This window comes from Sus scrofa, chromosome 1 (genome assembly GCF_054392235.1).
Source record: "Sus scrofa isolate SSC_HxYL_T2T_F1_AM1 chromosome 1, Sscrofa_HxYL_maternal_Yorkshire_Landrace_v2.0, whole genome shotgun sequence".
NCBI lineage: Eukaryota > Metazoa > Chordata > Mammalia > Artiodactyla > Suidae > Sus > Sus scrofa.
This window is the reverse complement of record NC_139383.1, coordinates 220,813,984-220,831,724: the sequence shown is the minus strand read 5'-3', so window position 1 is coordinate 220,831,724 and position 17,741 is coordinate 220,813,984. Positions and strand designations below refer to the sequence as shown.

At 35.0% G+C, this 17,741-nt stretch overlaps 1 protein-coding gene across 3 annotated transcripts in view; it reads right to left on the bottom strand.

Annotated features, from left to right (window-relative positions):
* The window catches only part of LOC102165580 (uncharacterized), a 1,236,614-nt gene that overhangs the window by 685,473 nt on the left and 533,400 nt on the right, over window positions 1-17,741 (bottom strand). The gene's annotated exons all lie outside the window — the stretch shown is intronic.

Here is a 17,741-nt window from a genome sequence, read left to right as displayed (position 1 = left end):
TCTACATTTAAGTGATATCATATGGTATCTGTCCTTCTTTTTTTGATTTACTTCATTTAGTTTGAGAATATCTAGTTGCATCTATGTTGCTGCAAATGCCATTTTTCCATTATGTTTTATGGCTGGGTAATATTCCATTATGAATATATACCACATCTTCTTAATTCATTCATCTATTTATGGACATTTAAGTTGTTTCCATGTCTTGGCTATTGTAAACAATGCTGATATGAACATACAGGTGTGTATATCTTTTTGAATTGTAGTTTTGTCCAGATATATGGCCAGGAGTAGGACTGCTGTATCATATGGTAGCTACTAGAGGCTCCGATATTCTGGCCCTTCACTGTTGGGAGAATAAGCACAAATTCACAAGTAGCAACATAACTTAGGAACTGTTGGATATTAGGTGCATTACAAATATCCAGGTTTTTTTTTTAATTTCTGTACTATTTTTGGTATTGGTAGATGAGAGAAAGTGGGGGCTTGTAAGTAAACTAGATGAAAAAAGAACCCATGCTTGATGTAGTAAAACTTGAGGGGTAGGATCAGTCTCTTTAAAGTGATTAGCAGAAATAAAAGAGGTCACTGTGGCATTCACTGTGCTCTGGTATATATTCTGTGATCAATTAAAACAATATCAACAGGAGTTCCCATCACGGCTCAGTAGCAACAAACCTGACTAGTATCCATGATGATGTGGATTCAATCCCTGGCCTCACTAATTGGGTTAAGGATCTGGTGTTGCCATGAGCTGTGGTGTAAGTCACAGATGCAGCTCAGATCCCATGTTGCTATGGCTGTGCTGTGGGCTGACAGCTACAGCTCCAATTCGAGCCCTACCCTGGGAACTTTCATATGCCCTGGGTGCAACCCTAAAAAGATAGATAAATAAATAAATAAAGCAATATTACATGGCATGTCAGGGAAAGAAAAAAATAAAAAGAGGTTAATGGAGTCTCCAAGCATACATGAAGCATTAGTCCTTAGTTTAGATAAACTGTAATAAATTTGATCAAAGCATTCAAGTTTGACATCATGATACCTATAGGACCAAGTCCTGGAATATACAGTATTCCAAACGGGCTTGAGAGGTAAAATTGTCATTATATGCAGATGACATGATACTACACATAGAAAACCCTAAAAATGCCAAACAAAAATTACTAGAACTGAGAAATGAATTTATCAAGGTAGCAGGGTTAATATACGGAAATTGGTTGCATTTGTTTATGCTAACAATGAAATATCAGAAAGGGAATGTAAAAGAACAATACCTTTTAAAATTGTACCCATAAATATAAAATACTTAGAAATAAACCTGACCAAGGAGATGAGATTTATAGTCTGAGAACTATAACACCTTAACAAAGGAAACTGAAGATGATTTAAATAAATGGAAAGATATCCCATGCTCTTGGATTAGAAGAATTAGTATTGCTAAAATGGCCATACACCCAAGTTATCTGCAGATTTAATGTGATCTTTATCAAATTACCCATGACATTTTTCACAGAAATAGAATAATCCAAAATTTATATGGAACCATTAAAAACCATTAAAAACCCAGAATTGTCAAAGCAATCCTGAAGAAAAAGAACAAAGCAAGAGGCATAATACTGCCAAACTTCAGATAATATTACAAAGGTACAGTAATCAATGCAGTATAGTATTTGTACAAAAACAGACATATGCTCAATGGAATAAAATAGAGAGCCCAGAATAAACCCAGAAAACTACAGTCAATTAATCTTCAACAAAAGAAGTACAAATATACAATGGGAAAAAGACAGTCTCTTCAGCAAGTGGTATTGGGAAAGATAGATGGCCATATGTAAATCAATGACATTAGAACACACTCTCACCATTCACAAAAATAAACTCAAAATGGCTTAAAGACCTAAATAAGACCTGATATCATAAAACTCCTAGAAGAGATCATAGGCAAAACATTCTCTGACATAAACTGTACCAAGGTTTTCTTAGGTGAGTTTCCACATGCAATAGAAACAAAATCAAAAATAAATAAATGGAATCTAATCTAACTTACAAGCTTTTGTACACCAAGGAAATCATAAACAAAATGAAAAGACAACCTACAGAATGGGAGAAAATATTTGCAAATGATGCAACTGACAAGGGCTTAATTTTCAAAATATACAAACAGCTCAAACTACTCAACAACAAAAAATCCCAAACAACTGTGAACTGAAGTTTGACACTTATCATCAGCCTCTACATGCAGTAAAAGCATGAGCTACTACAGCTACCAATCTGCAGCACCCCCTGAGTGGAGCTCAGGGTGGAGACAATGAGTGAGGCACTCTGTGCTCTGGGAAAACTGTAAGAACAGGCCTTCAGATAGTAGATATTTTTAGGAGAAGATTTTATGTGCCCAATTCTTGCATCTCCTCATATCTAGAAAAACACTATAATTCTTCATGGTGATGTCTCCTCCTTATTACTGGTAGTAACCTTCATGAGATCAGCAACAAACTTTTATAAAATGTTTGTGTGCATTGTAGAATGTGTGTATGCTGCATACACCTCCCCCTCACATTTATCATATCCTGATATTCCCCCTTTTCCTCCTTGGTTAGTATTTCAACCCCATCTGTAGTTAAGGATAAAGAATGGCACAGTCAGGAGTTCCTGTTATGGCTCAGTGGTTAACGAATCTGACTAGTAACCGTGAAGTTGCGGGTTCGATCCCTGGCCTCGCTCAGTGGGTTAAGGATCCAGCATTGCCATGAGCTGTGGTGTAGGTCACAGACATGGCTCAGATTTTGTGTTGCTGTGGCTGTGATATAGTCCAGCAGTTACAGCTCCAATTAGACCCCTAGCCTGGGAACCTCCATACACCATTGGTGCCACCCTCAAAAGATCAAAAAAAAAAAAAAAGAATGGCACGGTCATCTGTAAATTCAGTCACCTCCTGGAGTGAGAGACAGTGAGTCCTGCAGGCTATAAAAACTCAGGATACTGGCCAGATAGCTGATACGCAAATTAAATGAATGATTTCAGTGAGTCCAGGCCTCTTTTTTCCTGCTCTCTGCCCTTCATTGCAAAAACTCATATATCCTAGCTCCTCCCTCACTGCCTCAGAGCAGTTTCTTGGGGCTACCTGAGATGCTGTCTCCTGGGTTTAAGTCCTAATTTCACCTCAAATAAAACTTAACTCTCGACTTTCAGGTTGTGTATTTTTTAAGTTGACACAACCCAAATGAAAAATGGGCAGAAGACCTAAATAGGTATTTCTCCAAATAAGAAGTGCAAATGGCCAATAGGCACATGAAAAAAATGTTTGACATTGCTAATTATTAGAGAAAAGCAAATCAAAACTACACGGAGGTACCACCTCACATCAGTCAGAACGGCCACCAATAACAAGTCTACAAATAACAAATGTCAGAGAACGTGTGAAGAAAAGGGAACCCTCCTTCACTGTTGGTGGGGATGTAAATTGATATGGTCACTGTTGAAAACAGTATGGATGCTCTTCAGAAAACTAAGGATAGAGTTACCATATGATCCAACAATCCCACTCCTGGACGTATATACAGGCAAAACTACAATTCAAAAAGATAAATGCATCCCTATACTCATAGCATCATTATTTACAATAGCCAAGACATGGAAACAACATAAATGTTCATTGACAGATGAACAGATAAAGAATATGGGGTGCATATATGTAATTAAATACTATTCAGCCATAAAGAGAGTAAAATAATGCCATTTGCAGCAACATAGATGCAACTAACAGTTCTCATACTAAGTGAAGTAAGTCAGAAGGAGAAAGGCAAATACTATATGGTATCACTTATATGTGGGATTTAAAATATAACAGAAAGGAATGAACCTATCGATGAGACAGAAACAGACTCAAGGACAAAGAGAACAGACTTTAAGTTGCCAAGGGGGAATGGGTTTGGGGGAGTGGTGGAGTGGGAGTTTGGGGTTAGCAGATGTAAGCTATTAAACATGGAGGGGATAAACAACAAAGTGCTATTGTATAGCACAGAGAAGTATTTTAAATGCCCTATTATAAACCATAATGGAAAATAATATTTTTAGGAGTATATATATATATATATATATATATATATATATAGTCACTTTGCTGTACAGCAGAAAGTAACACAACATTGTAAATCAACACTTCAATAAAAAAAAAGAGGGGCTGACTGTTACTACGTTCTTTGAGGCATAGTTGACAAATGATGCATTTAGAAAAGAATTGTGCCTTCCTCCCACAGTCTCAAAACACTTCCATAAGCTTTATGGACTAGGATACAACCATGTGAAACAGATAACAGTATCTTAATTTTTTCATAAGGGGGAACTAAGTCTCAAATAAACTGCAAACTATACGTTGTTAAAATTCACAGTAGAGCTGGGATTTTAACCAAAGCATTTTGCTTTGATATTTACATATTTTTTCATCCCACTATAAATGTAAAAATCAATAGCTCCTGCAAAACTGCCTGATAATATAAAAATGTCTTGAATAATAGGCCCAGTAAAATAATTTGTTAGAAAGTTTATTAGAATTTATTAGCAAAAAATAGCTTCAGATATGCTAATAAAACAATGCTCTAGGATATATAAAATAATTCCTTTAAAATTTAAAAATTTTACATTTAATTAAATTTAAATGTAAAAATTTAATCTGAACTAGATCTTAAAGGATAAATGTCTGAGTCTAACACCAAAGTGTTTAACTTTTCGAGATGCATTTTGATCTCCTACAATTGTACCATTAGCTCTTAAACTGTACATTACAAATGTATTGTTGCTTTGGTTTAAATAGAAAGATTCAGTTGCTAGGAAAAACTTCCAGACTTGTTAAAGAATGATTCATTTTAATTGATGATACCTTTATTTCTTCTTTGCTGCAGGCCATATGTTACAACAGAAATAATTTTTATTTGAAACAAAAGATCTGCAATTGATTTTCCACTCATCCGTCTAAACCATCTGCATGATATTAATCAAGCTACCATGATGGACCTCTCTAATGGTCAATCAACAATTTCATAGACATCTGATTCATAGACATGCTTCATCACTGCCTATTGCCAGATTTCTTTGAGCTCTGCCTGCATGCCAAGATCTCTCATTTTTTTTGCTTGATCCATCACCAATTTTGTCCTCTGAACATGTACATGTATATAATCCTGAGTTATGGCCATTCCCAGCCATACTGATACCAGTTAAGTTTCAAATGACAATCCTGATGGATTAGAATTCTAGACCCTGATCATCAGCCTGGGTACCTTGACTATTAGTCTGTGAATACTTTCCAGCAAATTTGAACATCATATGTTTTCTAGGTCCTTATTCTCACTCTTCTTCTTATGTCTTCCCCCTTTCTCTTGTTGAACATGGAGTACTGGCAGAAATTTTTTCATCAGACCTCTTGGCTGTTGGTCCTGGCATCTCCTAAGCTGCTCTATACCATCATGATCAGGCAATGGCTCAAAAAATCACTTCAAAAATCCTTATTTATTTTTGCTAAGGAGATCTTATGCAAATTCAGTCCTTTATCATGGAAATTTTCAAATTTCTATTTAAAGGAAAACAAATATCCACATACTCCTTATTGAACAAAATATATATTTGGGGGATATATAAATGCACTTGCTTTATAACATACATTATTAATCTCTCTCACACAAATGTTTTTTCATCTGTTCTGAATATTCTGTTTGTTCTCTTAGGTTTATTTTCTACAATTCTTCACCTTATGCCTTGCCCTAGGAGACTGAATTCCATGGATATCATCATCAGATTACCTGGCTCTTTGGCTTTCAGTTTGGTTTGGCCAATGGAAAGCTGTCCTGGCAGGAAACCTGTCTGGGAGGGGAGAGAGACGTTAAGGTATTTATGTCCCAACCCTAACAAAGCAGAAGGTAGACAGAGGTGCAATCCTCTAGTTGAGAAGGAACAACTAGAGGAATTTTCTTTCTTACAACATCTCTGACTAGGTCATGAAAACCACTCTGTCCCTTTTTCCCTCCTGGCCTTTGCTAGTCCTTTCTGGACTTCCTTAGTTCTGTTTACATTTTTGCAGATAGCACCATCATTAAATTCTCCTTTTGCATGTGTCACCTGTTTTTCATGGGACCTGACTGACAAGAGTTTTTCTGCAAGTTTTAGCAGTGTCTACTGCAAGTGCTCACTACCTTTTGAGAAATAACTGGTACTTGAACAGAAAGGGAAGAGGGAACTGGTAGGAATCGCTTATGACCTTTCTGTCAGGACTTTAAAATTCAATTTCTCATTGACATAGTCATACACTATAGATATATAAAGATTTGTAATGTAGGCAAATTTAATAGAATACTTTATATATTTTAATAATGTTTAAAACGTAATTCTATAAAAGAATATTTGAGGTTTAAAAAAAAAGGAATGAGTAATATTTTTCCTTTCTTTTTCAGTTTCTTTCATACTCAGATTTTTAAAAATCTTTTTCAAGTATGGAAAATCCCCTGCTCAAAAATCACATCTGTAATTACGATCTTGAGAGTTTAATGATTTTAGGTTTTCCCTTTCTTTCCCTGTTGCCCCCTTTGAAGCTGCATCATTAAATGATCATTTGCACATCCTTTTCCTTTTTTCTTTTTTCTTTTAAAACTGATGAATAGTACATGGAACTTCTGAATAATCAGGCACAGTCACGTTAGTGATTCAGAGAAGACATTCTGGCCTTTGCTTGGGTAATTGCAAGACAGAACTTTTTTTTTTTCCTAAATGCTCCAGTAATCATCTAAAGAATCATTTCCTACCATCCAACCCAAAATTTCAGCTTTAGATGTTTCTATTCTGCTTTATCATACGATTTATTTGAATAATCAGTAATTTCTTTGGTAACTATGTATTATCAAATATTTTCAGCTTTCTTGAAAGGTATTCTGATAGACTTCCAAACCATAATAATTCAAGATATTGCTGGATGACTGTGGTAGCAGAGGCAGTGGCTCTTTTCCATGACTAGTTTTCCCTTCTTCTTGCACACCACTAGCCCATGTCTCTCAGGCTCTTGTGATCAGTTACAGTAATTTGACAGGATTCCACCTCACTCTGAGGGTAAATGATGGCTGCCATTCTTAAATCTGGCCTAGTAAAAACTCAAACCATGCATGTGACATGATACTATATATAGAAAACCCTAAAGCTTCCACACAAAGACTACCAGAACTGACAAATTAATTCTGCAAGTTTGGGGTGTATTTTTTTACAGATTGGCTCACCTAACCCTAACAATATAATCAAATTAGTTCTTTCTTATGAAGGTTTAAAAATTTCATTATTTGTCTAATGAATTTCATTGATCCAATATTTCCTCTAAATACCACAGATTCTTTCTTTTTACACAGAAATTTTCAAAAAAAAGTTTCATAAACACATGTAATAACTACCTAAAAAGAATGCAATAATATTCATGCATTCTACTGGGTTCTTGGGATTAAAAAAAAAGATATTCTCCTTAAGTCACATATCTTGTAAAGGAGATAGATATTAATCAAATAATGGCAGAATAATGAATATTTACTAACAAAGATAACTATTTTGAAGCAAAGAGTAATATGAAACACTGGACTTGGTATGGGGGCAGGATAATTCTTTGATAAAGTACATGAGTGAAATCTGTATATGTAGTAGGATTAAACTAGGTAAATAAAGGTGGAGATTGCATATCAAGCAGTAGAAAAAACTATGTGCAAAGATTCTGTGGATGGAGGGAGCAAACCATTGCAAGGACTTGGTAGAAAACTATCATACCTGGAGAACAGCCAGCTATGGCGTGTGAGATAAGGCCAGAGAAATTGATAGGAGTTAGAATATGCAAGACTCCACTGACCATGTTCTTCTTTTCCATTCACTTTGTAAGTCATTGTGGCTTGACTTCTACCTACTTGGAAAACTGGCTTTGTCAACATCACCTATTAGTTACTACCACTGATTTTCATTATCATTGAACACACTCTCCTCATAATTATGTCCTCTTCATTTGGAAAACTTAGTGTCTCACTTTCTTCATTCATCGAAAACATTATAACAGATTGTAATTTCTGAACATTGTCTCAGCAATTATTCAAGTGCATGCTCTTCCAGGATTTTGTCACCACCGCATCAAGCAGTGAAGCCTATTTCTTCTTCCTCGAAGTGAAGTGAGCTGTTTGGCTGGAAAGCAGGAGGTAGTAAAACTTAGACTACTACATTTCTAAGAATAGCTCATAAAAGGTAGTTTTATTTCCACCTGGCTCTCTCTCTTGAGTCTATCATCCTTTGTAACCAGGTATTATATTGTGAGGAAGCCAAGCACATGAAGAAACAACATTTAGGTGTTCCAGCCAAAAACCCAAGCTAAGGTCTGAGCCACAGTCATCATCAACCACCAGGTATGAGTGAGCTAGCCTACATATAGATGATTCCAGCCTCTAGATTTCAGGTTTCTCTAGTTAATGGGTGAAACAAAGTCATGCTATCCTTGCCATGCTCTGTTTAAATTCCAAATTTATGAGCAAAATAAATGCCATTGTTTTATTCTTCTAAGTTTTAGAGTAGTTTGCTATACCACAACAGGTAATTAGAACAAATATTCTGATTCCTTTTCATTTTTCTTAAGTAATTTTCTTAAGTGTAATAGCTTAGTAAAGTATGTTTTTCCAAATTAGCCTTCCTTGATTCAAATCACTCTATCGTTCTCTAGCTATATGAGTACATATTACTGTACATATTAATCTGTAAAATTGGGAAAATAATGGTAAATATCCCCTGATGTTACTATAAGGATTAAATAACATAGTTCATGTTGACTATTTATTACAGTACCTAGCACATAATAAGTGCTCAATAAATGTACTACTTTTATTTTAACTCTGAAATTTTGGGATTTCCAAACATTATAGTCAAAATTATCTTCTTACATGGTATGTTTATCTCAGCATTCTCAATTATTCTTATTGTTTCAACTCTCAATTTTTAAGTGACATTTCACTTTCAGGCTTTAGTTAAAGCCAGTTGTGTTTTATAATTTTTCAAAATTGTCTTATGTGCTGCAATATTTACTCTTTCCTTATTCAGCATATCTTATTAATACAGAATACAAAAAGAATCAGGATGTACTGAACATTTTAAATAAAAAGTATGAGTCACCTTACAGCTAGATGACTTCATAGTAAAATGAGAACTAAAGAAAACCTAAAGCAAGGGAGAATAAAATAGTATTTGTTTAGGAAAAGAGAAAATCATTTTTTAAATAAAGTAAAATTTGGATACGTATTAAGGCAAAAATATAATTACCTCAATTTAGAATTCTTAAAAATATTTTTTTTTCTTCTTAGGGCCACACCTGCAGCATATGGAGGTTCCCAGGCTAGGGGTAGAATCAGAGCTGTAGCCACATCTGCGACCTACACCAAGCTCATAGCAACACCAAATCCTTAACCCACTGAGCAAGGCCAGGGATCCAACCCATGTCCTAATGGATACTAGTTGGGTTTGCTAACCACTGAGCCATGACAGGAACTTCAGGTTAAAAAATAATTTTAAGTTTTGTTTTTAAACTCTCAGTCATTGAGGTATTTGCTTCTGATTTTATCCACTAACCTACTTGAATATCTGTGTGAAAGTAAATATATTTCTTACTAAGAATTTGAAATGATAACATGCATAACTAAGTCTTCAAAACAGTGTTCTCAGCAGGCATCACCCATGCTAGTCACCATGAGTGACTTCACAGAGTTGGCATGTTGAACAGTGATTACTGAAAGCACAGTGAATCTTCTAGAAGAGTAACCGAATAAGAATTATGTCTGTAAAATTTTCCATACTTCACCTTATCATATGTGTCTTGGGTATCACTTTCTGGTTAATGATGAGGGCAATGATGGCTAACATTACATAACACTTCCTATGTGTAAGGCACTGTTCTCAGCTATTTAGCAGATTTAATTATGGTATATTTTTTTAATTTTTTTGTTTTGGCTTTTTTTTAGGGCCTAACCCATGGCACATGGAGGTTCCCAAGCTAAGTGTCCAATCGGAGCTATAGCTGCGGGCCTACACCATAGCCACAGCAACATCAGATCCGAGCCATGTTTGCAACCTACACAACAGCTCACAGCAACACTGGATCTTTAACCCACTGAGCAAGGCCAGGGATCGAACCTGCAATCTCATGGTTCCTAGTTGGATTCGTTTCCGCTGCGCCATGATGGAAACTCCACAATAATTTTCAAAACAACACATTGTTACTATTATCATCTCAATTTTTTAGATGAATAAATGGCCCTGGGAAGGTTATATATCTTGTTGAAGCCTACCTAGACACTAGGTAGCTACTTGTTGGGAATGGGAATTTGAACAACAATTGTCTGCCTCCAGAACCCTACTGAAGTTGCTATGCCATTTAATGGACCTGGAGATCTGTAGTAAAGAGTCCAATCCCTTAAACAGTAATCAAGATCTTCTATGATCTGATCCCAGTTGCTGTTGTCCACCTATTCCTCCTTCACTTTATCTGTATACCAACTAGTCTCCAACTAACTTAGAAGAGTAACCATTTCTCAAGAACATTCTGCATTTTCTATCCCATTATCATTTTTAAAACTGTTACATTTGATATGCTTTTCCTCTTCCTTTGTCCACTCTTGACAGTTATCAGCTAAGTTAAGCGGTATCTCTCCAGGCAGATTTACCTGAGTTAGCTCTATTTATGAGGCATAAAGAAGTCCTATCTTTCCCTTTCCTCAGGAAATATCCTTGTTACCTCTTGTGTATTGATTTAATAGGTTAAATCCTAAGTTTTCTAGGAGTAGCAATTGTTGTGCTTCCACCCCTACTCCAAATTACTGGTATAAATCCATGACTTTAATCAGTTTTCAAAAACTGGTTTGATTCCAGTTAGGGTCATCATTCCATGGCTCATAGCTAGCATTCTAAGCAATTATGAGGAATCACTATTCATAGAAGCTTGATGAAGAATCTTTTACACTAACATTTTGATAGCATCTAGTATCTATGTAAAATAAATAGCTAAACTCTACAATTATTTTTATGTGGTAAAATATGAATGAAAAAATGTTTCTAGTTAGCCAAATAGATTATCAAAGATGACTCAAAGGTCAAGTTGAGGTATTCAGGAAGCTGAAGGTTACAATGTTATTTGATTAATCTAAAATGATTTTGATATTCAGACATGATAATCCAATCAAAACAAGATTATATTTTGTGCTTTGAGATTATTCAGTTATTTTTCTTCATTTTCATAATTAACTACAAGCAACAGAATGCATTTTCCAAAATAGAGATGTCACAGTATGTCGCCTAAAAATCACATAATAAATCTTCATCTCCCTGATAATAAATACATTTGCATTTTATATACTCTACACTGCAGACCAATTTATCTCTGCAGCAAATGTTTCAAAACAACGACATTTTTCTACCTTGGTATTTGAACTCTCCCAACATTTAATTCTATACTACAAAACTTTCCTTAGTGGGGAGTCCCCGTCGTGGCTCAGTGGTTGATGAATCCGACTAAGAACCATGAGGTTGTGGGTTCGATCCCTGGCCTTGCTTAGTGGGTTGGGGATCCGGTGTTGCCGGGAGCCGTGATGTAGGTCACAGACATGGCTTGGATCCCGAGTTGCTGTGGCTCTGGCGTAGGCCGGTGGCTACAGCTCTGATTCTACCCCTAGCCTGGGAACCTCCATATGCCGCGGGAGCGGCCCAAGAAATGGCAAAAAGACAAAAAACAAAACAAAAAACAAAACAAACAAACAAAAAAACTTAGTGGTCATCAGTCTTTTTCTTCTTTTTTTTTTCTTTTTTAGTTTGTGAGGAATTTAATCAGATCACTCTGTTCAACCTGTCCAATGTGTTCAAATCTCTTTCTTTCTCAATCTCAAAATCAAAGAACTTTTACAATTAAAATGTTCATCCATAACTCAATTAAATATTTTTTGGTTTGTTTGATTTAATATTCAGTAGGCAGGAAAGAGTCTACTTCCACAGGTACCAAAAATGTCTCTTGCTGTATTGGCACAGAGACACTGTGGTAACACTCACAGAAACCAAATGCCTTAGCATCAAGAGAAACATTACCAAGGGCAAGAAAATATTGTGGCTCAGCCATCTACTAGTGGGAGTATTTGATTATGTACACTCTCTGGGAATTGTATAAACCAGGTAGAACGATCAGGGTGTGCTTAAGTTTAAGCACCACTACAAGAAGGATATTGACTACATGAATTTTCTCTACAATAGAATCTCCCTGCTGTGTATAACCACACATTTCAGTCACTTTGATGTATTAACCAAGCAGTTCAAGCAAGTTTAGTTTTTCCTAATGGAGCTTAATAACACTTTTACAAAAAATGTTTTTATGGAGAATAATTCACCAAAGAAGAGTTCTATGATTTATTTTTCGTTTTTCTGGCATGTATTGGAAATCTGGCCTCTTTTAGTTAGATTTCTAAACACTGAAAGATTAAAATATAATATTCTTGGCTTTAGAAGATACATGAAGGGAAGCCCATGAGGACATACAGATGTCCCAAAAGAGGGCCACCAACACATACATTCCATGTATGAGGAGACCCCCAGGTGTTCCATACTTGCAACCTTTCCTTGTAACTAATTTTCCTTTTAAAGCTTCTTTCCACTCTGATTCTCATCCAAGTCTTTCACTGTGGCTCTTAGCCTGTTGTTTGTCATAACTTTGTTCTCCCCTGGATAAATATATCTGATAATGGTTATTCTTCCAAAATTGCCCTTCCCATTTTAAGGGGCTTCAAAATCCTATTGAGTTCGTTTGTATTTAGACTGCATGCCCAGTTTCTGGTGTTTAGGTACCAAAATACCTTTAAATTGTTTTTGAAATAAGTATGATGTTTATGATCAATATACATGTTAAAAAGTACAATGTTTTTACTTATCTTTCTGGAAATACATTTAGGGCCATTCCAATAGTTAATGGAAATATGTCATTTTTGCCTGTATGTTAAACAATTGAATCAGGTTTGCCTTAGCAACCAAGGTAAAATTTTAGTTCACTTTGTTTTGGGTGTGTAGTACGTCTAACGTACACGTGGACACATGCATACACACTCACACTTGGAAGTTAACAGTGGAGATTGTACACACATAAATTAATTTGATTTTTTTCATTACATATTGCCAACAAAATTTAAATAAATTTCTTTGACTTCACTGGGGGATCAATTTAGTACAAACATTAAAATAAATAGTACTTTGTAAATGTACTCTGAGGTTTAGAGACATCCATGAGTTCTTGAATAACTTAGGCACTGCTTCCAGTCAATATAAATATGGCCTGTGGCTGTGTATATTTCATAGATCATTTGCACTACTCAATAACATCTGAAGAATGTTAATCAGGCTAAAATAAAGAGATGAGAAGCTAAAGAAATCCAATATAAACATGTAGCAGAGTGAACTTTCTGACCTCTCTTTGTTGAACAGAGGTAAATCTATTACTTAGAACTGGGCAACAAATACAAAGGAAGGATTTGCCACAGGGTTATCAGATTTCATAATAATCAGTGACAATGATGGGACCTTCTTGTGAATTTGAGTTGAGTTTAAATTAAGATGAAATGCCCTAGATGAGGCATCAGATAAAGCTATCCATTATGATTAATTTTAATTAGATTCTTTGCTGCCTATGTTCTTTGATCTGAGCAAAGTAATTAAGCTCATTTTACTTTCTAACTGGATTATACTGCATGTCTTGCTAAACCCAAAAATGAGAGAATGTAGAGGTCCTATGTATATATACTGCTTTCTTGTGGGTATTCTTTCTACGGATGTAAGAACACATTTAAGGTTTTATTTAACTAAACCAACTGTACTGATCTTTCCAGGAAATTATAAACCATATTTCCTTTCACATTTATATAATGTGTCCTGCTGAGTCCTTATTTTTTGTTTGTTTTTATATTTTTATCTTTTTAGGGCTGCACCCATGGCGCACCCATCCTCTTTTTATGGAGGTTCCCAGGATGGGGGTCGAATCGGAGCTGTAGCCACTGGCCTACACCACAGCCACAGCAATGCCAGATCCAAGGCCAGGGATTGAACCTGTGTGCACATGGATGCTAGTCAGATTTGCTTCCACTGAGCCAAGAGAGGCTCTGAGTCCTTATTTTTTAAAGCAGAGGCTTGTGGAATCCAGAAGGAAGAAATTTTCTAGAGCAAAGAATTTGGATGATACCAGTATATAAAGAGGATTCAGGGATCCTGAAGACAAAATGTAGATCACTTAAAAAGGGAGCTGTCCCTAGGTCAAGGCAAGTCTAGACTCCAAGATCTATGATTTGATGACATAGCTTTATCTTGAACCAATTGTCAAACTGGTAGAAATTTGGAATCTTATGTTGAAGATAACTTTGGGCTTTAAAGATAACAGATAATTTGATTGAGCACTTACTATATTCCAAACATGGTAGTAATCATTTTATATAAATCATCTCATTTAACCATAACATCCACCCATTGGCAGAAATATTTTGCTTAAGTCCACTTTCCAGAAAGCATAAAAAAAACTGAAGCATAGAGACTTAATGTGACTTGACTCCACTGGTATATATCAGATATGTGCCTTGATCCTGCAACTGTATGACTCCAAAGCTTATTTCATCCATGGTTTAACCACTGCATCTCTCTACAGCAATTCTAATTCAATCATGAGTTTTAGGGACCTCTCTCAGACTCCATTTTCCACTTGTAAAGTGGAGCCTGACATGCTTACAAATCTTAGAGGTATTGTATAGATTGAATAATTCATATTTTTATTTATATATTTATTTTTTATGGCTGCACTTATAGCATATGGAAATTCCCAGGGCCAGAGACTGAATCTGACCCACAGCCGCAACATATGCCACAGCTGTGGCAACATTAGGTCCTTTTATTTAACCCACTGTGCCATGGCAGGAACTCCAATTATTTGTAAACATGATTAGTTTAACACCATCAAGGAACATAATACACTAGTCAATGTATTTCTCCTTTCCAAAAACCACAGCTAAATGCAGTGATTATCCAGTGCTTTAATACAGTAGCATTTATTTAACACATTGATAGCTTCTGACCTGGTTTTCTTATTTCCATCTCACTCCTTTATAGTTTATTTCCATTAAACTAAATGGAAATAAATTATTAAATTATTAGCCAGCATGATCTAAATAAAATGTATGTCAAGTCATGCAGTACTTTTTCTAAAATTTACAATGGCTTCCCACTTCTCACCAAGTATAATTCAAAGATTTCTTCATAATTTACAAGGCTTCCATGATCTGACTGAACAACTTGTGTGATCTTGTGTCATATCACTCACCTGTTCACTACAATGATTTAGAAAGATCATTGTTACTTCCTCAAATACTGGCAAACATTCTTGGTTCAGGGCCCTTGTATTTATTTTCGCTTATTCTCCATGCATATGTAAGTCTGCTCCTTCCATTAATTCAGATCTTGGCTTAAATATGGCCTTCTCTGAGGTGCACTACCTGACTGTCCTACGCAAAATACGACATAACATGGTCACTCCTTCATCTCACTCTCTTCACTATTTACCCCTTTGTTTCATTTTTTCATAGCATTGTATTATAAAAATTCTTTACTTCTGTACCTATAAATTTTATGATTTTCTTACTGAAACATAGATTGCACAAGAGAAAACAGAAGACATGATTTGCTTTTTTTCGGGGCAACTTCTCCCGAGCAGAAAAGAATGTAAGGCAAACTGTATAAATTAAATTTGAAAAATAATGAATGAATGAATGGCTCTATACTAATACTCACTAAAGGTAATATTTTAGATATTACAAAATTAGTCTGGTTTTCTACACAGATTTTCCAAGGATCTTTTTCATCCTTCTCATATGACACGCAATCTTCCACAAACACTGAGTCATCATACTGCTAATATACTTGAGAATAAGGGACTATTCCTGTTGGGGAGGCTCCAGGAACAGAGCTGCTTGAGTAAATTACCTGATTACTTCTAATACCTACATTTCTCTAATCTTCAGAGCCAGACACATTTAGTAATCTACTCTAGATTTTGTATTTTGAGGTTAACCCTTTTAGTACATAATGTGACTTAAACTAGTACATTAACAATAACAGCTTTAAAGCTGACTCATGTCTTTCCTGATTTTCCAGTCTGAATTACCTATAGGATCAGAGTCCAAATTTTACCCTACACTTCCTATTAGAATTTCTACTCCTACCTCTCTGCCCACTACTCCTGTTTCATCCCTGGGAACCTCTGGATGTGCTCCAAATCCTTGTTGTTGAAACCTCTATTTGCTTGCCCACACATGTGATTTTGTGTGGTACCTAATCTCCACTCTGACCTGCCATTCCACCACTTTAGTTATGATGTTGATCTAATTCCAAAATTTTGAAGGATATTTTAATTTCACAAACACAAATCATCATAAACAAGCCTACTGATTAAATAAAGAAATGACTAAATATATTTAATGTCAATAACCACATATATTTGACATCCACCCGACTTATTTTTACTGCTTGTTAAATGCGTATATAATCCCAAGATGTATATAGGATATTTTATCATTTCTATGTTGTTGTAATGTGCTGTGGTAAGTTATCTAGATGTGAGAAATGGGGTTTCAGCGAAACTATAAATAGAAGAATTAACAGACTGTGTGAATATCAAGAAATTCTATCACGGCTCACTATAATAGTTGTCTACTGACCCTTAATTTGACAATGGTATAAAGCACTTTGTAAATTTTCAAGTGATTTAATATGCAAACTACAATTTGGATATAGATATAATTCAAAGTATACATGATTTTTCAAAATAAAAATATCGTTATTACTTTATCACATGGCTTAATATGTGTTATGAATGAAAAGAACATTTTTAATCTTTACATAATAAAAATTTTCCAAAGATGATAATGAAAATAACAGCTATGATATACTAGGACAACTGGATGAGACTGAGCTGTAGTTTTTAAATAATAGATTCTATTTTAATTGGAAAATGGGAGGTTTGCAATATCTTAACATGAAGGAATAATAGTTTGTGCTTTATACAACACCTGTCTGTTTATCTATAATTGTGTTTTTTATGTCAAACATAAATAATATTTATTTTGAGCTGAACAGAATAATTCAAAATTAATTTAAATAATATCTCCAGGAAAAGACACTTAACATGTTTAACATTTAACATACTATTTTTATGAGTCTTAATCTAAATGCATTTCCATCACACATGACTATGTGAGAGGGTCAAGTCTGGATGCCTACACCTTCAGACCATAAATCAGTAGAGCCTGAGTATGGTTAGCTGTCCAATTTCTTTGTTTACTCAGCACTTTCCTTTCTATCACTAACATTTATTGCCTCAGTTCGTCTAAATTGCATGCTTTTTGTGTTCTATAAATATTCCATCTTTTTTTGACAAATACCCTTATGCCCTTAGAATTCCAAATTGTAATTTACTAATTGTTTATCCAAATATAAAACATTTCTCTTTCTTTTATTATTATACACAAAAGAAATACATAATAATTGTATTATGAGCTATAAGAAATGTTTCTTTTCTCCAGGGAAATTTTAGACACTTGATTGTCATTTAAATAAATTTAGACAATTTATTTTTCTCTGTGATTTAATCCTATCCAGTGTTGGATCATACCCTGGCCTTCATAAAG